This window comes from Mus musculus, chromosome 16 (genome assembly GCF_000001635.26).
Source record: "Mus musculus strain C57BL/6J chromosome 16, GRCm38.p6 C57BL/6J".
Taxonomy (NCBI): Eukaryota; Metazoa; Chordata; class Mammalia; order Rodentia; family Muridae; genus Mus; species Mus musculus.
The window spans coordinates 78066491-78091777 of record NC_000082.6 but is presented as its reverse complement, the minus strand read 5'-3'; the positions used below and the strand labels follow the sequence as shown (position 1 = coordinate 78091777).

Sequence of the window (25287 nt, the reverse complement as noted above, 5' to 3'; positions counted from 1 at the left end):
AACACATTGAAATTCTTGAAGAATTATTAAAATATTAAAAAAGGACACATTAGTTCCTTAAAGCGACCGATCTACGATTTGTACTGTTGTGTCTCAGGAATTCAGGGGAGTTCTCGGTGGATGGTTTGCCCTTCTTTGGTGAGCAGATCCTCTGAGGTTAGAGGATCCACGGCAGTCCCTTGCCTGTACCTGGGGGATGATGCTTTGGCAGAATATCCTTGTAGGGAGTAGTTTACCTTTCTTCATGTGGTTCTTCCTCATGCAGTGGCCTCACCTCAGTTTCGTTACATGCAGCTCTTAGCAAGGAGATGAGAAGAGCCCAACCCATAGCAGGATGCACAACTGGCCCTAAAAGCAGGTGATATAAACCAAACTACAGGTTGCATGTGGACATATAAAGCTGCCTTATAAAAAAGAACATTCTGTTGTGTGTAGAAGAAGGCTACATAGATATAGAAATAACCATACTACGGTGCAGTTTATAGCACAGAGTACACAGGCACCAACTACATACACCATGACCATCTGACTACATGAGGTTTAGTAGAACAAAGCGGAAATGGTTCTAGGAGCAGACACAAAACTGAGTCTTTAAAGGATGTGTAAGAGTATACCAAGGAGGGGATAAATATTATAATCTAAAAGCTCCAACATGATACAAAGAAGTGTGAGTAGTTCATTGTTCCTGGGTATGGAATGAATGGGCCAGTTCTGCTTAACTAAGAAATGGAAATCTTGGGCTGAGTTTTGCCATGTGTTCCAACTCCTAGACTTCTAAGTGGGTAATATCCAGAGCTGGCACGGCTGTCTTTGCTCAGGGTGGCTGTTTAGCATGTATGCCTTAATGAAGTTGAGATGAAACGTCACAAGCAGTTTTCATTGTTGCTGCCTTTACAATGATGGCATGACTGCTCCATCGAAGATTTCAGTTGCGCAGCTGAAAAAGGCACGAAGAGCCATCACGTTTGATCATGATTTAAAAAAATAATAACGGTTAATTGAATGTCAAGATAAAGTAATATTGTACTGCACAGTATTTTGTGTAAAAATTCCAGGCGATCTTCCTTTCAAATAGGCGTTAGCAAATCAAAGGTTGCTAGGCACAGTGTTGTGTTTTATAAAATGGCAGTGAACCGGTGGAAGGTTGGGCCTCAGTGGGGCCATGCCGAAGCATTCTTTCTGAGGAATCAAAGGACAGGCTTAATATAAAAGAGAGAGTATTGGGACTTGGAGAAGAGGGTAGAGGCAGAGAACAGAATTAAAGAATGACAAAAAGAGAGAGGAAGAGAGAAAGAGGGCAAGAGGCCAGCAGGGGAAACATGAGGATGGAAATGAGAGAGAGAGAGAGAGAGAGAGAGAGAGAGAGAGAGAGAGAGATATCTTCTATAAGGATCCAGGCTTGTACCTGACTGTTGCTAGGTAACTGTTGGGTGGAGCCTAACTGTTGCGTGTGTAACACACAGTTCTAAGGAAATTCCAGTGAGAAATGATTTTTAGCAACAGAGATATGTTTGTTTCTTAGCTTCCACACCGAGGAAAGGTTTTTACTTAAAGCGAGCCTTACCCCCATACACTTATATTTGAGTGCAGGATTCCCATTTTAACCTCAATTTTATAACTGAGAGGGTATTTCAGTACCCTTTATTCCTAATTTGGACTTTTGTTACTTTTGGGGCCCTGCACATTGTTAGCTATGAAGGCTCGGGAATGTTCTTAGAGCTCTATGTATCTCAGCGACCCTGAGGATAAACAGGGTAGTGATTCTTACTAGGTGAAACCTCTGTGCTGATTAAATGAGATCTTACAGGGAAAAGTGCCCAACTTACTGTGCAACATATGGCGAGCACCCAATAAATGCTAGCTGTTTACTGTTATTTTCATATTAACATTGATAACATAATTACTAATTACTGTCACTGCTTCATCTTACAGTCAGAGAAACAGTGGCACTAGGGAACCTGGGAACCCTGACAATGATATGTGCTGCGGCTTCAGAAATCGAAAAAGATTTTTTTTTTTTAGCCCTTGAATTTCACACCAGTTAGTTCCCATCTCGCTGAGTTTTCAAGAAAATACCAAGGAGACTGAAGAGAGATGCTGGACATCACATCACCACAAGATGTCCTTGAAACGGAAACGACAGCAATTACTACTAAGCATAGGTAAGGGAAGAGTGGCCGGTCAGTCTAAAGGCAATCGGACCACTTTAAGTCCAAAGACTTGCCTTGGGTCAAATAATTGCCACGTTCTCTTGCTTGGACATTCTCCATCTGTGTTTCCGTTTACAGGTTCAACACTGTAGACAAATTGGAATAAACGGGAGTAAAATACTGGTATCACTCAAGCAGAAGGACTATTGTTCAGTGTAGAGAGCACCGCTGATGACGTTTTTGATGTTATCACAACAACCGTATGCTACCCTACTTCAGTTTCATTACAAAGGTAACATTAGAAAGGCTGACCATTAAATCTTATAAAGGACTTTAATTAGATTAATGGGACTAGTATCCATTGCAGAGAAGGGAAGACTATGAGGCAGGCATAACTGCTGGAGTGCTGAGTAGAACATTAGACCTAGAAACGATTCAGTTCTGTGCCCCAACATGCACCCATGGAAGTGAGGATGACCTTGTCTGACATCAGTGAGAAGGGAGGCCCTTGATCCTGTGTGGCAGGAGAGGGTGGGTCGGGGAGCACCCTCATAGTGGCAAAGGGGAGGGGGAGAGGGGAGTTGTGTGATGGGGGGGACTTTTGGAGGGGTAACCGGGAAGTAGGATATAATTTGAGATGTAAATGAATGGAAGGATTAATAAAAAAATTAAATAAAAATAGATGTGCTCGTTAGCTTAGCTGTTTCATGGTATGCCGTTAAGGTTATGCATATCCTATTAGCAGCAATTAATTAACAAGTGTCGCATGGTAATAAAATAGCAAGATTCGATAACAGTTCTATTTGAATTTAATTTGGAGGGGTATATAGAAGCACAACCCCAAAGAGGTACTGTGATCTACAGTAAAGAATAATTTATACACTATTCTAGTTTACAATTAAAGAAAAAGTCCCCAGGAAACCCCCAATTTCTGATTAAGGAGAGTTGATTATGATTAATGTGCCAAATTAACTACTAAAATTGAATGCACCTCAGAACAAGCGTCATTGCCCCTCCCTCAGGCTGCGGAGGCTGCACTGTGCCCTCCTCTCTTATTCTTAATGATGCACATTTGTGTGTAAAAATTTGACTTTTGGCTATTGGGACAACGGCAGTTCTTTATTTTTGGATGTAGGAATTATTCAAGGTCTCAATAATTTGCTTTTCTCCTTTCTAATTATCTCAAAAATTAGCATAATGTGTCTGTGAACCCCGGATATGAATGTGACTGTATAAATCCAGACCGTCTTTGCACTTGGCCACTGTGCTGTGCCTCTGCCCATGGCACTGACCTAAAATGTTCAAGTGGAAAGGTGGATCCAAAGGCATATTTCTAGGAAGATATGGCACAGAAATGGCTCTCTCTCTCTCTCTCTCTCTCTTTTTAAATTTGAGTCCCTTAATGAGGAAGTGACTTTTTGTAGGGGATTTTTGGTATGTTATAAATAGTCACATCTTTTTAGGGGATTTGCAAAGATATTCATAGAAAATTCAGGAATGTTCATCAGACTTTGCTAAACTGTCATTTTAAACTGAAAATCTCATCCATACAGCATTTGTTAGAAAGTATCTTCTTTGATTGGAAGTACATTTATATTTTAGAAGCAAGTAGTTATTGTTATTGTTATTTTAAAACTATAACAGACTAGGACTTAATCTAGAAAACTAATATATATATTTCCTTAATTAGCCCGTAGACCATTTTCCTCCAAAAGAAATTTTATTGGAGTTATCAATTATATATATATATATATATAATTTACAGTGACTTTATTAATAAACTCAAAAAAGTACATAAGTTATAGGGCTATGACTCCCCCTCAGTGGCAAAGTACTTCCCTGACATATATTTTTTTTAATTAGGTATTTATTTCATTTACATTTCCAATGCTATCCCAAAAGTCCCCCACCCGCTAGGCCCCCCCCCCACTCCCACTTCTTGGCACTGGTGTTCCCTTGTACTGAGGCAGATAAAGTTTGCACGACCAATGGGCCTCTCTTTCCACTGATGGCCTAGTCGGCATCATATGCAGCTAGAGACACGAGCTCTGGGGGATACTGGTTAGTTCATATTGTTGTTCTACCTATAGGGTTGCAGATCCCTTTAGCTCCTTGGTTACTTTCTCTAGCTCCTCCATTGGAAGCCCTGTGATCCATCCAATAGCTGACTGTGAGCAACCACTTCTGTGTTTGCTAGGCCCCGGCATAGTCTCACAAGAGACAGCTACATCTGGGTCCTTTCAGCCAATGCTTGCTAGTGTATGCAATGGTGTCAGTGTTTGAAAGGCTGATTTTTGGATGGATATGGCAGTCTCTAGATGGTCCATCCTTTTGACTCAGCTCCAAACTGTGTCTCTGTAACTCCTTCCATGGGCGTTTTGTTCCCAATTCTAAGAAGGGGCAAAGTGTCCACACTTTGGTCTTCATTCTTCTTGAGTTTCATGTGTTTAGCAAATTGTATCTTATATCTTGGGTATCCTAAGTTTCTGGGCTAATATCCACTTATGAGTGAGTACATATTGGGTGAGTTCTTTTGTGATTGGGTTACCTCACTCAGGATTATGCCCTCCAGGTCCATCCATTTGCCTAGGAATTTCATAAATTCATTCTTTTTAATAGCTGAGTAGTGTAAATGTACCACATTTTCTGTATCCATTCCTCTGTTGAGGGGCATCTGGGTTCTTTCCAGCTTCTGGCTATTATAAATAAGGCTGCTATGAACATAGTGGAGCATGTGTCCTTCTTACCAGTTGGAACATCTTCTGGATATATGCCCAGGAGAGGTATTGCTGGATCCTCCGGTAGTACTGGAAAACCTCCAGACTGATTTCCAGAGTGGTTGTACAAGCTTGCAATCCCACTAACAATGGAGGAGTGTTCCTCTTTCTCCACATCTTCACCAGCATCTGCTTTCACCTGAATTTTTCATCTTAGCCATTGTGACTGGTGTGAGGTGGAATCTCAGGGTTGTTTTGATTTGCATTTCCCTGATGATTAAGGATGTTGAACATTTTTTTCAGGTGCTTCTTAGCCATTCGGTATTCCTCAGATGAGAATTCTTTGTTCAGCTCTGAGCCCCATTTTTTAATGGGGTTATTTGATTTTCTGGAGTCCACCTTCTTGAGTTCTTTATATATATTGGATATTAGTCCCCTATCTGATTTAGGATAGGTAAAGATCCTTTCCCAATCTGTTGGTGGCCTTTTTGTCTTATTTAGAGTGTCTTTTGCCTTACAGAACCTTTGCAGTTTCATGAGGTCCCATTTGTCGATTCTTGATCTTACAGCACAAGCCATTGCTGTTCTACTCAGGAATTTTTCCTCTGTACCCATATCTTCAAGGCCTTTCCCTACTTTTTCCTCTATAAGTTTCAGTGTCTCTGGTTGTATATGGAGTTCCTTAATCCACTTAGATTTGACCTTAGTACAAGGAGATAGAAATGGATCAATTCATATTCTTCTACATGATAATCACCAGTTGTGCCAGCACCATTTGCTGAAAATGCTGTCTTTTTTCCAACGGATGGTTTTTGCTCCCTTGTCAAAGACCATAGGTGTGTGGGTTCATTTCTGGGTCTTCAATTCTGTTCCATTGGTCTACATGTCTGTCACTATACCAGTACTATGCAGTTTTTATCACAATTGCTCTGTAGTAAAGCTTTAGGTCCGGCATGTTGACTCCACCAGAGGTTCTTTTATCCCTGAGAAGAGTTTTTGCTATTCTATGTTTTTTGTTATTCCAGATGAGTTTGCAGATTGCCCTTTCAAATTCGTTGAAGAATTTAGTTGGGATTTTGATGGGGATTGTATTGAATCTGTAGATTGCTTTTGGCAAGATAGCCATTTTTACTATATTGATCCTGCCAATCCATGAGCATGGGAGATCTTTCCATCTTCTGAGATCTTTAATTTCTTTCTTCAGAGACTTGAAGTTCTTATCATACAGATCTTTCACTTCCTTAGTTAGAGTCACGCCAAGATATTTTATATTATTTGTGACTATTGAGAAGGGTGTTGTTTCCCTAATTTCTTTCTCAGCCTGTTTATCCTTTGTGTACAGAAAGGCCATTGACTTGTTTGAGTTAATTTTATATCCAGCTACTTCACTGAAGCTGTTTATCAGGCTTAGGAGTTCTATATATACTATCATATCATCTGCAAAAAGTGATATTTTGACTTCTTCCTTTTCAAATTGTATCCCCTTGATCTCCTTTTGTTGTCTAATTGCTCTGGCTAGGACTTCAAGTACAATGTTGAATATGTAGGGAGAAAGTAGGCAGCCTTGTCTAGTCCCTGATTTTAGTGGGATTGCTTCCAGCTTCTCGCCATTTACTTTGATGTTGGCTACTGGTTTGCTATAGATTGCTTTTACCATGTTTAGGTAAGGGCCTTGAATTCCCGATCTTTCCAAGACTTTTATCATGAATGGGTGTTGGATTTTGTCAAATGCTTTCTCTGCATCTAATGAGATGATCATGTGGTTTTTGTCTTTGAGTTTGTTTATATACTGGATTACGTTGATGGATTTGCGTATATTTAACTATTCCTGCATCCCTGGGATGAAACCTACTTGGGCAAGATGGATGATTGTTTTGATGTGTTCTTGGATTCGGTTAGCAAGAACTTTATTGAGGATTTTTGCATTGATATTCATAAGGGAAATTGGTCTGAAGTTCTCTATCTTTGTTGGGTTTTTTTTGTGGTTTTGGTGTCAGAATAATTGTGGCTTCATAGAATCAGTTGGGTAGAGTACCTATTGCTTCTATTTTGTGGAATAGTTTGTGAAGAACTGGAATTAGATCTTCTTTGAAGGTCTGATAGAACTCTGCACTAAACCCATCTGGTCCTGGGCTTTTTTTGGCTTGGAGACTATTAATGACTGCCTCTATTTCTTTAGGGGACTTAGGACTTTTTAGATCATTAACCCGATCTTGATTTAACTTTGGTACCTGGTATCTGTCTAGAAACTTGTCCCTTTCATCCAGGTTCTCCAGTTTTGTGGAGTATAGTCTTTTGTAGAAGGATCTGATGGTGTTTTGGATTTCTTCAGGATCTGTTGTTATGTCTCCCTTTTCATTTCTGATTTTGTTAATTAGGATGCTTTCCCTGTGTCCTCTAGTGAGTCTGGCTAAGGGTTTATCTGTCTTGTTGATTTTCTCAAAGAACCAGCTCCTCATTTGGATGTATCTTTGTATAGTTCTTCTTGTTTCCACTTGGTTGATTTTGGCCCTGAGTTTGATTATTTCCTGCCTTCTACTCCTCTTGGGTGAATTTGCTTTCTTTTGTTCTAGAGCTTTTTGGTGTGTTGTCAAACTGCTAATGTGTGCTCTCTCTAGTTTCTTTTTGGAGGTACTCAGAGCTATGAGTTTCCCTCTTAGAAATGCTTTCATTGTGTCCCATAAGTTTGGGTATGTTGTGGCTTCATTTTCATTAAACTCCAAAAAGTCCTTAATTTCTTTCTTTATTCCTTCCTTGACCAAGGTATCATTGAGAAGAGTGTTGTTCAGTTTCCACGTGAATGTTGGCTTTCTATTATTTATTTTCTTATTGAAGATCAGCCTTAATCCATGGTGATCTGATAGGACACATGGGACAATTTCAATATTTTTGTATCTGTTGAGGCTTGTTTTGTGACCAATTATATGTTCAATTTTGGAGAAGGTACCATGAGGTGCTGAGAAGAATGTATATCCTTTTGTTTTAGGATAAAATGTTCTGTAGATATCTGTTAGGTCCATTTGTTTCATCACTTCTGTTTGTTTCACTGTGTCCCTTTTTAGTGTCTGTTTCCATGATTTGTCCATTGGTGAGAGTGGTGTGTTGAAGCCTCCCACTATTATTGTGTGAGGTGCAATGTGTGCTTTGAGCTTTACTAAAGTGTCTTTAATGAATGTGGCTGCCCTTGCATTTGGAGCATAGATATTCAAAATTGAGAGTTCCTCCTGCAAGATTTACCTTTGATGATTATGAAGTGTCCCTCCTTGTCTTTTTTTGATGACTTTGGGTTGGAAGTCGATTTTATTAGATATTAGAATGGCTACTCCAGCTTGTTTCTTCAGACCATTTGCTTGGAAAATTGTTTTCCAGCCTTTCATTCTGAGTTAGTGTCTGTCTTTTTCCCTGAGATGTGTTTCCTCTAAGTAGCAAAATGTTGGGTCCTGTTTGTGTAGGAAGTCTGTTAGTCTATATCTTTTTATTGGCGAGCTGAGTCCACTGATATTAAGAGATATTAAGGAAAAGTAATTGTTGCTTCCTATTATTTTTGTTTTTAAAGTTGGCATTCTGTTCTTGTGGTTGTCTTCTTTTAGGTTAGTTGAAGGATTACTTTCTTGTTTTTTCTAGTACGTGGTTTCTGTCCTTGTATTGTTTTTTTTTCCTGTTATTATCCTTTGAAGGGCTGGATTCGTGGAAAGACAATGTGTGAATTTGGTTTGGTCATGGAATACTTTGGTTTCTCCATCTACAGTAATTGAAAGTTTGGCTGGGTATAGTAGCCTGGGCTGGCATTTGTGTTCTCTTAGTGTCTGTATAACATCTGTCCAGGCTCTTCTGGCTTTCATAATCTCTGGTGAAAAAATCTGGTGTAATTCTGATAGGCTTGCCTTTATATGTTACTTGACATTTTTCCTTTACTGCTTTTAATAGTCTATCTTTATTTAGTGCATTCGTTGTTCTGATTATTATGTGTCGGGAGGAATTTCTTTTCTGGTCCAGTCTATTTGGAGTTCTGTAGGCTTCTTGTATGTTCATGGGCTTGTCATTCTTTAGGTTTGGGAAGTTTTCTTCTATAATTTTGTTGAAAATATTTGCTGGCCTTTTGAGTTGAAAATCTTCATTCTCATCTACTCCTATTATCCGTTGGTTTGGCCTTCTCATTGTGTCCTGGATTTCCTGGATGTTTTGAGTTAGGATCTTTTTGCGTTTTGCATTTTCTTTGATTGTTGTGTTGATGTTCTCTATGGAATCTTCTGCACCTGAGATTCTCTCTTCCATCTCTTGTATTGTGTTGCTGATGCTCGCATCTATGGTTCCAGATTTCTTTCCTAGGGTTTCTATCTCCAGCGTTGCCTCACTTTGGTTTTTCTTTATTGTGTCTACTTCCCTTTTTAGGTCTAGTATGGTTTTGTTCATTTCCATCATCTGTTTGAATGTGTTTTCCTGTTTTTCTATAAGGACTTGCAACTCTTTAGCAGTGTTCTGTATTTCTTTAAGTGAGTTATTAAAGACCTTCTTGATGTCTTCTACCATCATCATGCGATATGCCTTTAAAACTGTGTCTAGGTTTTCGGGTATGTTGGGTTGCCCTGGACTGGCTGAGTTTGGAGTACTGGGTTCTGATGATGGTGAGCGGTCTTGGTTTTTGTTAGTAAGATTCTTACGTGTGCCTTTCGCCATCTGGTAAACTCTAGAGTCAGTTGTTATAGTTGTCTCTGGTTAGAGCTCGTTCCTCTCATGATTCTGTTATTCTCTACCAGCAGACCGGGGAGACTAGCTCTCTTTTGAGTTTCAGTGGTCAGAGCACTCTCTGCAGGCAGGCTCTCTTCTTTCAGGGAAGGTACACGAATATCTGGCGTTCAGACTTGCCTCCTGGCAGAAGGTGAAGGACTGAAACAGGACCTGTCCCAGAAGCTATTAGCTTCTGTAGTCCACACTCTTACCTGTGCAGAGTAGTCTCGGTGGAGTCTGGGATCCAAGATGTCTCCTGCAGATGTTCAGGCAAAGCCCTCTCGGGCCAGGCTGACACCTATCCTCTGGCAGGGAAGTTGCCCGGATGTCCGAAGCCCGAAAAGGGGGCTGCCTCAGAAGCTCTGTTGCTCCCACCTGTCCCAGAAGCTGTTAGCTTCTCTATCACTTATATTTTGTATTAATAGATTTCACTAGTTGTCTAGGATTACAGTAACAAAGTAAAACCACTGGCAAAGAAAAATTCAGCATCTCAAAATCTTATTACATAGGCACAACCACTATTAATGTTTTAGAATTAATTCATATGCACTTTAGAAAACAAACATTCACATGTAGTTTTCACCTATGATTAATTTATATATTAAATTTTAGAATTCAACAACATATATGGAAGTATTTCATAATTATTAAGATATCTTATTTCATTCATTTAGTGCATAGTATTATCTCATATAAATATACATATCTTATTTATATATTGAGTAAACATAGTGACTGCATAGTATTTATTGTATAAAACTACGAAGCCGATTCAGTTTTTTCAACTATAAGTATAGCCATAAAAGAAGTTAATTGCTTAAGATTTAATACAATTGACTTATGCTTTCTCCAGGGATGCTTAAAAGTTTTTATTTCTTGGCCAAAACAGTTCCTTTAAGACAGCTATAGTGAAAACTGCTTTAAGGAGATTTGTCTGTGCATAGGATGTGAACTTGCATTTTAAATACTTATTAGTAAAAGATTTTTACCAACTCAAACACTTCCATTAGTTTATAAAATCATTATTTCAATTATTATTTATTCACTGTATATTTAAAAATCTCACTGACCATTGACATTTCTTCTGTATTTTCTTTTTTAATTTTCTTTTTACATTGAAAGTTTTTAAAAAAATATTTTCTTATTATTTTGCAAGAGAGGTGGTCTTTTTGCCCCTTCTTCCCCTTCTGTTTAATGTTCATTTTAATCATTATTTCAGCTACAACTATTGGAAATCCCACGCAAACTCAAATTCACTCTATGTGTATCTTTGTACTCCATTTTTCTGCAAAAAATTTAATTATGAGCTCAGTTCTATATGTTTTACCCCAAAACTCAATCTGATCTCATGATACAGAGCAGGCAGCCTGCAAATGTAAGGAGCCAGAAAGAACATCCATTACATGGTTTAGGGAAAGTGAAGGCATCACTACTTTGTAATTGTCTGACATTTTACAGAACACTGTCGGAAAGGGTAGGCCATCTTTAAACGTTAGTATTCACTCCCTACTAGAAACTATAAACTTAGATGCGAACTCAATGTGTTACAAGTAAACCACAAAAAAAAAAAGTCATTTATATTACCGGTTCTGCTATCAGGAAGCAATCATTAAAATCAGAAGTGTTGTGTTGTAACTTGCAGGCGACAGGGCACCTCAAGGAGGAATGTCATATGGAGGAAGCTGAGGCAGGGTCATGATGGGAGCAGCCAAGTTTCAACTGTTTCTGACAAACATTTCATCTATCCCCTGAAGTCACTCTGAACAAAAAAATTGACAACAGGTGCAGACTATATAATCTACTATATTTTAATAACATTAACTAATTCATAAATGACATCACTTTATTCCTGAACAAGTATCCAGTGATTCTCAATTTACTTTATCTTCATAACTCCTGGCTGAAAGAATGCCCCTGCGGATTGCTTCAGTGTAAATACCTAGGAGGCACTGTTAGTAGAAGTGCATTCTGGGACCCAGAGTTTGTTAACTCAGTAAGGAGAACCAATTATAGATGGTGACTTGGTAACATGCATTCCTGTCTGCATGTCCTGAATGTGGCACAAAGACAAAAATTCAATATCTCAGGAAGAAATGCAAACAACATCTCATGTTTATTTGATTCTTCATTTTCCATGTATCTGTGATTTGGAGATTTATTGTTAAGATAATCTGGGAAATGCTGCAGCCTGTAAGAAGCAGCTAATATATACCCCAAAGACCGCCAACAAGGTGTTTGTCAGCTCACTATTCTCTCCCCAGAATGCCATTATTCAAAACAAAAAATTTTAGATATCAACTTGAATGTCTCAAAGGATGACAGTTATAAATAAATAAATTAATTCTACTACTAGAATTAATGAGATGATAATGAATAACGGGTAATTTAAAACTGTACTTTGTCATGCATTCAAATCAGTGTTAGGTCTGCTACTACAACAAACTAGCATGTCAATGTACTCAGCTACATATTTTTCCTTTCTTGTTATCTTGTTAGAAAAAGAATGCATCAAGGAATAAATATCCATGCTCCTCCTGGCAAGTGGCTATTGCCGGAATTTGCTGGTGAGGAATTTCAGACCATCTTTTCATGTGTTAGTTTCCTCACTTGCAAAACTAGAACAAAGTATCAACAATGTTAGTTGATTACATAATTATTATTGCCTTGAATCCGAATTCTTCTTACAGCACACTGAAAAGAAAGAACAAAAGGCCAGCAGGCTAGTATTTAATTCTGGTGTACAACCCAAGATATCATACGATGGTAAGAGAGTCAAGGAAGGGGGAGACAGAAGGACGAAAGAGACAGTGCACGGAAGGATGCCTTAACTCATTGTCCTCTGCTGCACGAACTGGTTTCTTATTGCAGCATGACAGACCACCTAAGAATTATACCTGAAGGTTTTCTGTATGTAGTAGGGCAGGTAGGGAGCAGAGATTCACTGATTTCCATCATCTATGGGTTAGTCTTCTCCCAGGAAGGATTAGTGCCTGGAAGGATTAGTTCCAGTTATATATGGGATAAAGACATCAAGCAGCCAGCAATGGAACCCTATCCTAGGAAGGAAGGAAGAGCACACCAGATGGAGTTGAGCCAGTATTCTGTGAGGGGGCATATCCATTAGTCTGGTCAGGTTTTGTGCAGGATGGTTGCTGAGCAAGAAGCAAAGATCTGAGTGAGATTGAAAGAACTCTCCATGGTGCTTAGGAGATAGCTGAGAGATTATCATTATGGGCAGACACCCTTCAACTTCTAACTATCAGAGCCTTCCTAAAAATATGTATGTATGTGTGTGTGTGTGTGTGTGTGTGTGTGTGTGTGTGTGTGTGTTGGTTTGAATCTGCTTGGCCCAAGGGGACTGGCACTATTAGGAGGTGTGGGCTTGTTAGAATAGATGTGGCTTTGTTGAAGGAAGTATGTTACTATGTAGGTGAGCTTTGAGGGTTCCTAGTGTTCAAGCTTCACCCAGTGCAGAAGTCACCATCCTCCTGGCTGCCTGAGGAGGACAGTATCTTCCTGGCTGCCTTTAGATCAAGATGTAGAACTTTTGGCTCCTCCAGTATCAGGTGTGCCTATAAGATGCCAAGCTTCCCACCATGATGATAATGGATGGAACATTTGAACCTGTAAGTGAGCCCCAATTAAAGGCTTTCCTTTCTAAGAGTTGCTTTGGTGCCACTCTTGGTCATGGTGGCTCTTCACAATAATGGAAAACTTAAGTAAGACAGTGTGTGAGTGTGTGTGTGTGTGTGTGTGTGTGTGTGTGTGTGCATGTGTGTTCATATGCACATGTGCATGCACACATACCTTCTGGGAGATGAGTGGCCAAATAGGCTAGAACAGTTTCTTTCTTTCTTTCTTTCTTTCTTTCTTTCTTTCTTTCTTTCTTTCTTTCTTTCTTTCTTTCTTTCTTCCTTCCTTCCTTCCTTCCTTCCTCCCTCCCTCCATCCCTCTTTCTTTCTTTCTTTCTTTCTTTCTTTCTTTCTTTCTTTCTTTCTTTCTTTCTTTCTTTCTTTCTTTCTTTCTTTCTTTCTGATATTTTATTTATTTATATTCCAAATGTTATCCCCCTTTCTAGTTTCCCTTCCAAAAATCTCCTATCCCCTCTCTCCTCCCTCTGCTCCCCAGCCCACCCACTCCTGCTTCCTGGGCCTGGCATTCCCCTATAGTCGGGCATAGAACCTTCACAGGACCAAGGGCTTCTCCTCCCATTGATGACTGACTAGGCCATTCTCTGCTACATATGCAGCTAGAGCCATGAGTCCCACTATGTGTTTTCTTTGATTGGTGGTTTAGTCCCAGGGAGCTCTGGGGGTACTGGTAAATTCATACTGTTATTCCTCCTTTAGGGCTGAAAACCCCTTCAGCTCCTTGGGTACTTTGTCTAGCTCCTTCATTGGGGACCCTGTGCTCCAGCTAGACCAGTTTCAAATGCTCTCATTAACAGAATAAAAATTTAAATATCTCATTAATAGAATAAATTGGTCTTAATCATAATATATATATATATATATATATATATATATATATATATATATTTACTTTTCTAAACATTTATATATTTCTGTCTGTTTTTTCTCCTTAGAGCTGCTGGAGTGTTCTTCAATCTATGATGTCATTCCTTAAGCATTTTCATTCTTTGCCCACTGTCTCACAATGCTTCTGACTGTCCCACATAGTGTTATGCATTGTTTTCTTAAAACAAACAAACAAACAAACAAACAAACAAACAAACCAAACAGAAAAACCAAGTTCCCATCCTGCTATTATTATGCTGTTTGAAAGGTCACCGACAGGTCTATTCAGGGACTCAATGATATTTGTATTTGGTATATTTGATAATACTCCTGAGTAAAGCACTGCCCCCTAGACCTTCTATTCATGGATACTTTGAAGAACCCAGGTTAAGTTTATTTAGCATTCAGAGTCAAACAGATTTATAATATCCCTTTAGTGCAGTGCTTCTCAGCCTATGGGTTGCAACCCCTTTTGGAGTTCAAAAGATCCTTTCACAGGAGTCACCTAAGACCATAGGAAAACATACACATTTATATTACAATTCTTCTCAGTAGCAAGATTACAATTGTGAAGTAGCAATGAAAATAATTTTATGGTTGGGGGTCACCACCACATGATGAACTAACTATGTAAAAGGGTTGCTGCATTAGGAAGGTTGAGAACCACTGTTCTAGTGTTATGTGAATCACAAATCTAATGGTTGCTGCTACATTAGAAAATGTATCAATTTAAGTGTTAACATTTTCATGGGAAAAGCCATCCATAACTTTTCTTTGTGTTTCCCATAGTGTAGGAAAACAGCCACATAGCACATTTCATATCTGTTTTTGTCCATGAGCTCCAGGGTTTCTCAACAATGGCAATGCTAAAACTCTGACCTGTGTTATTGTATGGATTGTCTTATGCACTAGAGGATTCAGTTTCTACATTTGAGATTCCAACATCATAAAAGTCCTTTTTCCATGTTTTGACAGCAAAAATCATCTCTGAATGCTGACCTCCTGACCTCAATAACCAGTACACAACGTGGAGAAAATAGTGGATATTAAATATTTAACAAGGGTGCAGTTCAACAGAAGCAGTTATTTAATCCAGTTAGACCTGAACTGATGCTAGTCCTTGAGGTCAGACTTTGTCAGGATGTATGGCTTCCCTTTGTGCCAATACCTTGTCAGAGTATTGGTGCTTTAATTAGGAATTCTTAAAAGTTATCTTAATCTTTGTTAGAATACTTTACATTTAAATTCATTTTTACAATACCTATTATTATGTACTTAATGTTGGTGCATATTATGCAAAACAGAGGAACTAATAAGCAGTAAGAGATCTTTTACTATAAAAATATACTATTGCTGGATTACAATGAGAATGGCTTTCCTGATTATTTACATCCATTAAGTCACAGTGTACTACTGCCTTCCATGTCTTCTCTCTTTGGTCATCTTCCCAGGTCATTTTAGTCATTCTACTCCCTAAAGCAGAGTGACAGCTTACAGGTAGTGATCACGAAAAAGGAACAGGAAAGGATGAACCAGAGAGTGACGGGAGGCTGGCTATTCACAATGCACCCGATTGTATGAATCCTTACTGTGTGCTGCGTGAGCTCAAGCTGCCAGGCATCCTTGAAAAGCTGTGCGTGATGAGATTAAGAACTGTCCAGCTGAGCCATGCCAGAGTCGGGCAGTCATGCTCTCCTTCAGCCTTTCCTGCATTGGCCCACCTTAGGTTTGTGTCTGGATCACTATGGCTTAGAAAGTGACAGAAACCTGTCCTGTAGCAGCTCAGGAGCTCCAACAGAGATTGAAGGTGTTTCTGAAGTGAATGCAGTTAGGCAACAAATGTGTGTTGTGGTTTAGAGCAATGACTGAAGGGAAAGAGGAACAGCGAGGTTGTGAGATTGGTCCTGAGGGTATCAGAGACAAGGTGAGGGTGGTCATCTTCATATCATTGCAGGAATAAGCAGGTGGATATTTGCCATTTATATCTGAAAAGCACTTTGCTGTGATTTGTTGACAATGTCTAAAGAGAAAGATGTTTAGGAATAATATGAAATGTTTAGGAGACACCTAAACCATACAGGCTGTAGCTGCTGCCCTTGGTCACTTCCCCAGATGTGACTAGTAAGTCCTTTGTGCTGGAGACACCACTGAGAGTCCAGAGGCTCCTGTACTGAAACTGACCCAAATGCCTCTTTTCTGAGGGCTAGCTTTCATGGTACCATGCAAGCTTTCAAAGGAGAGAGACAGTCAACACTCATACCCAGACATAACACTTAGGAACCACATCTCATCGACCAGTGTGGCACTATAATCCTAAGGGTACAGTAGGGTCATGCACTGCATACAGTGACAGTAACAAACAGTTCTCTAATTGGACTTAAGAACCATTAAACAAGAGGGAAACAATGCTTAGTCCTGGAAACCAAGCCAACTATTCAGTTCCAATGACGTCAAGGTCATTGGAGGGGAGTCCATACCAACTAATTTACTAACCCAGCAAAACCTCTAACAACAATTTTTAAATCTTTGTCTTTATACCCAGAGATAATTGTAGTCTCTGTGCTATCATGGAAACATCATTCAGGGGCCATGACAAAAGACCCCAACAAATCAAAATGCAGAGTTGTGGAGATATCCAATCCCAATGGATATCTACAAAACTCTCCTGCATTTAAGGATTAGGGAATGGATATTGGAAAAGAGGGGAGGGAAGATTGTAAGAGCCAGAGGATCAGGAAGTGGTCTATCTATGTATCTATGTATCTATGTATCTATGTATCTATGTATCTATGTATCTATGTATCTATGTATCTATGTATCTATGTATCTATGTATCTATGTATCTATGTATGTATGTATGTATGTATGTATGTATGTATGTATCTATCTATCTATCTATCTATCTATCTATCTATCTATCTATCTACCTACCTACCTATTGTGTGTGTTCTAGTAATACCAGAAGCTATATCCATAAAATCTCATCAAAATAAATGCCCAAAGATTAAGTGAACAAGTAGGACACCACCCAACATGCCATACTGAATGGAAAAAAGCCTTTTGAGGTTTCACCCTACACAAAGAACTCTAGGCAAAAGTGGAAAGGTGGTAGCAGGAGAGGCGGTCTTCTTCAGGGAAGAGAACAGCAATTGTTTGTCCAGTGCCAAATGGTCAGCCTCAAAACATGAATAAAAGCAACATTATACAAGCAACAGATTATATTTAGACACCTCTCCCCACTAACAATTAGTGAAAACAGAGCCTATGAATTTGAAGATAATCAGGAAGCACATATAAAGTTAAGAAAGAAGAAAAGGAGACATGTAATTAAATTAATATTTCAAATTTAAAAACTGAGATGAAACTAAAATGCCATATTTTCCTTTCAAACTACTGGAGAGCTTTGGAAATGTGTGTTTGTACAGTATGAGGTGGATCATATTTGGTGAGCTGAGAGTGGAGCCCTCTAAGCTTGACAGATCATGGTGCCTGTGCTGTACGAGGAAGAAGCTTAGACTCAACAGAAATTTTTCTGAGTGCCAGAAAATCCTGATCATCATGCCTTCTATTGATGGGATGAAATAACATGACCAAGGCAACTTATAAAAGGAAGCAGTTCACTTGGGATTTGCTTGCTTACAGTTTCAAAGGATCATTCTATGGCCATCATTGTAGGGAATGTCCTGGCATGGTACAGACATCCACAGGGGGAAGACAGAGAGAGAGAGACAGAGAGATACAGAGAGAGATATACAGAGAGAGAGAGAGAGGGAGAGAGAGAGAGAGAGAGAGACAGAGAGACAGAGAGACAGAGAGACAGAGAGACAGACAGAGACAGAGAGACAGAGATACAGAGAGTCAGTCAGCCAGAGAGAGACAACCAGAGACAGAGAAACACACGCCTTTAATCCCAGCACTTGGGAGGCAGAGGCAGGCAGATTTCTGAGTTTTGAGGCCAGCCTGGTCTACAAAGTGAGTTCCAAGACAGTCAGGGCTATACAGAGAAACCCTGTTTCGAAAAACCAAAAAAAAAAAAGACAGAAAGAGACACAGAAATAAAGAGAAACAGAAAGATATAAGTACACAGAAACAAACATAGAGACAGAGATGAGAAAGAGAAGGAGAGACAGATAGAGCCTAAGAGATACAGAGAGAGGAGAGGAGAGAGAGAGAGAGAGAGAGAGAGAGAGAGAGAGAGAGAGAGAGAGAGAGAGAGAGAGAGAGAGAGAATGGTGTGGCTTTTGCTTTTGTTTTTAAATTAAATGCATTTAATCACTTTACACCCCAATTTTAGCCCCCTCTCCTCCAAGTACCCCCTCATGCAGATCCTCCCTTCATCCCACCCTCCCCTTCTCCTTTGTGAAGGGGAGCCCTTCTCTGGGTATTAGCTCCCCACAGTACATCAAGTCTCTTCAGGACTAGGCATATCCTCTCCCACTGAGTCCAGACAAGGCAGGCCATTTAGGAACAGAATTCATACACGAGAAGGTAACAGACTCAGGGTCAGCCCCTACTCCAGTTGCTGGGGGACCCACATGAAGACCAAGCTGCTCATCTTCTACATATGTGCAGGGAACCTAGCTTCAGCCCATGCTTGCTCTTTGGTTGGTGATTCAGGCTTTGGGACACTCCAGGGTCTAGTTTAGTTGACCCTGTTGATCTTCTCATGGACTCCATGTATTTTTCAGGTCCCTCAGTTCTTCTCTGAACTATTCCATAAGACTCCATGAGAGTTTCCAGAAGACTTCCTTAAGCTCCATAAGGGCTCCAACTAATGTTTGGCTGTGGATCTCTGCTTCTCTTTCCATTGGCTGCTGGGTGAAGGCTCTCAGAAGACAGATATGCTAGGCTCCTGTCTGTAAGCATTACAGAGTATCATTAATAGTGTCAGGAATTGGTTCTTGCCCATGGGTCTCAATTTGGGGTAGTCATTGGTTGGCTATACCCTCTGTCTCTGCTCTACCTTTGTCCTGCACTTCCTGTAGGTAGGACACATTTTGACTGGAAGGTTTTGTGGGTGGGTTACTGACCTTATCCCTCTACTGGGAATCCTTCCTGGCTACAGGAAGTGGCCACTTCCGGATCCATATCCCCTACTGTTAGGAGGCTCAGTGACAGTCACTCCCATATACCCACTGGGGCATCCACCCATTCCAATTCTCTGTCATGTCCTAGAGATGTAAGAGCTCTCCCCAACTGCTCATTTCCCTTCTCTTTCCCCTGATCTCCGTACATCTGACCATTCCCAATCCCCCTCCACCTTCTCCTACCCAGTTCCAGTATCTATTTTGTTTCTCATTCTGAGAAAGATAGTATGGGCCTTTGGAACCCCAAAGCTTACCTCCACTGACGTGCGTACTACAACAAGGCTACACCTACTAATCCTTCCTAAACCATCCACCAATTGGAACCAAACATTCAAATATGTGAGCCAATGTGAGTCATTCTCATTAAAACACCGCTTTGAGCTAAACATTGGCTGACCTATTGGGTTGGAATTTGACCAAGTTGTAGGGGTGGAATCACTGCTTCATGGCCAACCCTCCACTGCCCCACCAAGTCCTCAACTGCTGGGTATATGTGGCGTGGTCACTTGAGAACTAGACAGAAAGGTAGAGAATGCTTAGCATGCTGTGAAGTTCCCACCCTAAGGTCCCCAAAGAACCTACAGATCCTGACCTCAAGGCATTTGAACATAGATGAAAGCTGAAACTGAGCAGTGGCCTCTTCCAAATTTACTTAGACTCTTGGTAAATGGACTCAATCCTAACAACCAACTTCCTCAATGGAGAACAGCAAGCTGTTTCAAGGGTGGTGGCTTTGCTATATAGTGTCTAAAGGCAGAACCGTAACTCATAATTATAACAGAGAAAAGTCATCAGGGAATTAATGACATGTGGCCCAAATGCTGAACGGAGAGGACAAGGATTTTAAAGTAAAACTTAGAAAGAATTTAGAGTAAAGAAGTAAAATATGCATTCAAAAGATGGAGGTTTATAGCCGATGTCTAGTGTCTCGAAATTAAAAAAAAAAAAAAAACTGACAAAGGAGACAGCTGCCAAATGGGGATCTTTTCTTCTTTCTCTGACTCAGATTTGCCTGCAGATCACAACACTTGGATGACAGTGTCTTTTGATGTGTACCCTCTCCTTTGTCTCCCAACCCCAATATTGTCCTAAATTATTTTTCATTATCAAATTGTATCTCATTATCTTACTTCTCATCCCACTCCTGAGAATCTCAGTCACCAGAGGAATACCTTATGCTGCATGTGTCAGGGAGTGAACAATTCAGGGAGGCCACAGAGTAAACTATGTCATTATTTCTTATCAGAAATGTATCACTGGATAGGCCTGAGATTTTTAGATGTTTCTGGGCTCTGTGCAGTGTCAGTAGCTTTTTCTTATCTGTCACCCTTCTTTTCCTGGTCAAGTCTTACTCATATTTAAGACAGTTTATTTCAAAGTCCTTTTGGGATAATTTTTACTTCACCTATGTCAGGACTATATTTCTGTATTTCCTGGATGCCTCCAACATCATTCTTAGCACAGGCCTTGTGATGATGGCTTGACCATGTGCCTTTCTTCCATGCTCTGAAGTCTGTGAAACTGGAGAGGCCTCTCTATAATCATCATTGTAGGTGAAAAATTCAGCTCTGTATAAACAAATCACAAGGAAATAAAAGCATTTCCTGAAAGTGGTGTGGCCGAACATCATGATCCTATTTGGATCTGAGATACTTACAAGTTGTACATCCTCCCAGGAGTTACACTTCAAATCAATGCAATGAGCTCACTGTTGGACTACAAGTAATTAAGAGACAGGATTCTAGAAATCAACCAAGACAACTTTATCAAAGAGGTGACAACTCCCTTCCACAGTTCAGGAATTTGTTCAAATGGTGGATCAGTAGGAATGGTTCTAAACTCAAAGCTTTCCTAGGTTAGTGTCTGTGAACTTGATTATCATCAAGTTATGTGAATGGTAGACGCTTGTTTCCTGTTTCTTGTGACCGGCAGAGCTAGCATCTGTTCCGTACTATTTTGGTGACCTAGGTAGGTAAGGGTAATTTACAGGCCTCTTATTATCACTTCATGTTACTTCTGTTCAGAGAGAGCACAACTAACTTGAAAACGTTCTTGTTGTCCAGGTTGGTTCTTCTCCAACACTTTTGATTCGTAGTCTTACCAGTATCAGTGAAAATTTTTAGAGCAAACACACTCTCTGCAATGTAAGTGTGGTTGTCCACTTAACTTGTAACATTTCCCAGGAGTTTAAACATTCAGTAGCCACAGTTTTATCAGCAACGTTTGGATAATGGTCATTAGAAGTTTTAGTGTGCTCTTCATAATTTCCATTGTTCCTCCTGCCTTCTGGGATGTGTATATGCCACTTTTAATCTAGCTGAGAAACAATTATGGTAGACATGTTTTCCCCACGGACATCTTAGTGTTTCATTTTCATTCCAATGAACATCATTTCTAATGATAAAGATAATCCCATGCAATGAAATTTGTCTTTGACGTTATTTCACAGAAATTTCCAGAATCAATGAGAAATTATATAGAAGATTAGCATAAAATAATTGCTTCAAAATAAGCTCACAATTTTCCCCAAACACCTGGAAACCAATTAGAAATGGCAGAACATTTTAAAGGCTCATGCATTGAGGGCTCTCGGCTTCTCTCAACACAATTTGGGAGTTCAACATCCAGTTTTGCTTGATGGACAGATATTTGTGGTTGTGAGCAGTGGAAAAAATTTCAGTTTAATGATTTTCAGAACAATAGTATCCATCGTTTAATAATTCTAAAGAAAAGAAATCCACACAAAAGCGTAATTATTACAACATGTGTTTCATATGGTAAAGACAATTAGCTGCAAGCCTCAGACTTTCCTTTCTCATTCAGCACAGACAATAAAAATAGCACTTCATTTTGGGCAGGCATTTCATACTTTATGAAGTACATAAATATTCATTGTTTCATTTGATGTTTATAACCATCCTGCTAGGCAGCCAGGAACGAATGTCCCTGCTTTTCTCATTGGAAAGACTTGAGAAGGAACAGATGAGATAAATGGCTTAAAGGTCACACAGTGAGTGTGGGTGGGGTCCACATGGGATAGCTGTTAAGTGCAGAGCTCACTTTTCTTTAAATATCTTTTGTCTGGCGGATCCATACAATGAGTGCAATTCATCTGCATATTTAAATAAATAAGACTTTCTTAATGTTAACAGTAATCATGAAGTTTTTCTTAAGACACAATCTTTGTGTATATAGACAGTGAATATAATTATGAGTCCGTTGCCCCTTTGTATCCTGGTACTGAGAACAAGAGTTGGAAGGGAAATCCTGATGTTTTTCCTTGGAGTTTTCTCATGCCTTCTTTGTAGTCCATGATTCAGATGGTGTCTATTTGCCTATCTTCTTGTCAAAACCCTCTTGGAATGAAAAAATATCTATGTGACTTTTGTTAATGTTTGTATTTTTAAAGAAACAAATTGTAAAGTTAAATAAAGCAATTTAATCAAATTCCTTAATTAGGATGATGGCATCATAAAAACATTGTGTGAAATTTATGCTCGCATCACTGAAAACTCAGGATCATGTGCCGGTGGTCACCCTAGCTGGCCTGCCTGTGGAAAGGAAGGCATCTCCGCAGAATGACCTTTCTTGCTCATCAGCTGCCTAAAATCCTGCCACAAGTGCATTTGATCACTAGAAAACATGTTTTCTTATGCACTTAGAATTGCTTTAAACTTTAGTGTTTTCTTTACACTAAATAATTTAGTCAATAATTTTCTATATTATTTCTCAGACTATTTATTTGCTTGTGTATGCTTTTCTTTATTATATCAAGTAATATATACATATATGTATATATATATATATATATATACATAATATATGTACATGTATGATTTACTACAACTAAAAAAGGAAATTATATATAATTTTACATGCTAGGTGGGTACCCTACACTGAGGTATATCCCAGTACCAGTAGTTTATATTCTCCTTTCCCCAATATTTATTGTCGGAATGGCAATAAAATGTACAGTGTTTCCCAGAATGCATAAAGTAAATATGTCCTACCAATGTAATGAGTTTCTATTTTGTATCCTGTGCTGATATAAATATAAAAAAATTATATAGCAAATGCTTATGTAGGAAACTATGGTTAATGGAAAGTTTTGGGGGTAGAAAATGATTTTGAAGCTAAATTTCAGCACTATCTTGAAGAAAGTCAACCAATAGCACCAACCTCGGGTCAAAGAATGAGAACTGAGCAAGAGTGACTGAATTAGGCCTAAGCCGATTCTCTCTTCCAAATTATATTTACATCTTGTAAAGCGGGCCTCACACTTCAGCCCTAGTTCCTATGTACAGTTATGAGCAGTTATTTTGCATTGTCTACACACTCTGAATTACGTGAGATGTTACTTGTAGTTCTCTAGGAGAGAAAAAGAAGAACTGTGCCTTTTATTAAGAAAGGCTTTAAAATCCCACAAGCCTCTTCCTGGGGAAATGTTAAAACTACATCCCTGGAAGAGAATCTCTAAGCTCTTCGCCCTCCTCAGCAGTGTTTGGGCCATGACCTTTGAACTTGCAGGATAATTGGTTGCGAATATTGATTTGAAATACTTTCAGATAAGGAAGGTCCCGTTAGCTGAAACCATATGCTCTGGTTTATGGGTTCCCTTTCTATATGAAATTTTACCATGTGAGTGTTCTGCAGTTTCCTTTCAGACAGGCAGCCCCAAATCTGTTGCCTACTATGTATTATCTATCCTCCCTCCCGACTGACACTGTTAGCTTAGAATCAAAAGCACATTTCCACTATTAAAAATATAACAGAAACCAGATTTATTGTCTGGATTTTATTGTGGGAAATGTGAAAACAGCAGTTTTATAGTGTGCTGGTCCACGGAGTCGATGATGCATTTCTGGGAGTCATTAGGGCTGGTCACAGTGGGGATGTTCAGGACACAGGCGAATCACTGCGAGCAGAGGTGGCTTCTTTGCTGAGCACCAGAGGATGAGACCAGATCGTGGGTATCAGTGTTTAAAGACAAACTGGATGAGGCAGTCCAGTAGTAGGAGGAGGCGGTAAAGGTCCCTAAAGCAGGCAACAGAGTCAGAGACAGCCCCTGCTCCCACTCTTAAGGGGTTCCATAAGAAGACCAAGCTACACAACTGTAACATAAATATAGAGGGTCTAGGCCAGTCCTATGCAGTCTCTCTGGTTGTTGGTTTAGTCTCTGTGAGCTCCTAGGACTCCAGGGGAGGGCCTAGTCTTACTGCAACTTGATAAGCCATGGTTGATTGATATCCACAGGAGTCTTTTCTGATGAGAAACAGAGGAGGAGTGGATGGGGGATTGGGTGGGGCACTCTTGGGGGAGAGGAGGAAGGGAAACTGGTTGGGAAGTAAAATTGATCATTGAATGTGTGTGTGTGTGTGTGTGTGTGTGTGTGTGTGTGTGTGTATGTGTGTGAGTTTGAAGTTCTGTATTTCCTCTCTTTTGTGATTTAGCCAACATAAGCAACAGAAGATAGAATTGCAGAGACAGGTATATCAGTCATACCCATGTTTCCATTGCCGACGTAGAGTGTCTGGCAATAGGTTGGAAAGAACTAAGCCTCAGAAAGCGTGTTCCTCTTGATTTGCTCACTGTCCCTGGAAAGAGGCAGGATGTTAAGATTTTTTTTCCTTACTTGCCAAATGTGGTTTCTAAGTAGTAGCTAATTTCACATGGTTCTGAAGTGGATTCAGTGTTTTCAGTCTCTGGTCATCTTTATGCTGAAATGACTTTCCATGAATCGTGGTGCATTGTCATGCGAGCTCATTGGTGTTGCTGCATATGCATGCATGCTTGAGTATGGAAGACGGTCAGGTGTAAATGGATGGAATTTGATTCTGGCTTCTAGACTCCAACCCAGAGACTGAAGGAAGCTTTGGATATTGGGGTATACTTCCCCTTCAGCTTGCAACCCATATCTCAAGAATAGTGCATCCCATGGGCTTTTATGGTGTTCATTTAGGGTGAGTAGAACCTTGTTCTCAGATGGCTTCTTGCTTGCTCCATTTGACACTGGTTCATCTGCTTAGTAGACTAGCTCCTGCCAAGAACAGATCTGCCCCTCCATCTGAGCAGGACCTTTATTTCCAAA

At 39.7% G+C, this 25287-nt stretch overlaps 1 long non-coding RNA gene across 1 annotated transcript in view; it reads left to right on the top strand.

Moving 5' to 3' along the window:
* Positions 1-2066: 2066 nt before the first annotated feature.
* The window catches only part of Gm31431, a 54221-nt gene continuing 31000 nt past the window's right edge, over positions 2067-25287 (top strand). The window contains exons 1-2 of the long non-coding RNA XR_384987.2: positions 2067-2162; positions 2289-2442. This is a non-coding gene — a long non-coding RNA (predicted gene, 31431). The remainder of the gene's footprint in view (positions 2163-2288; positions 2443-25287) is intronic.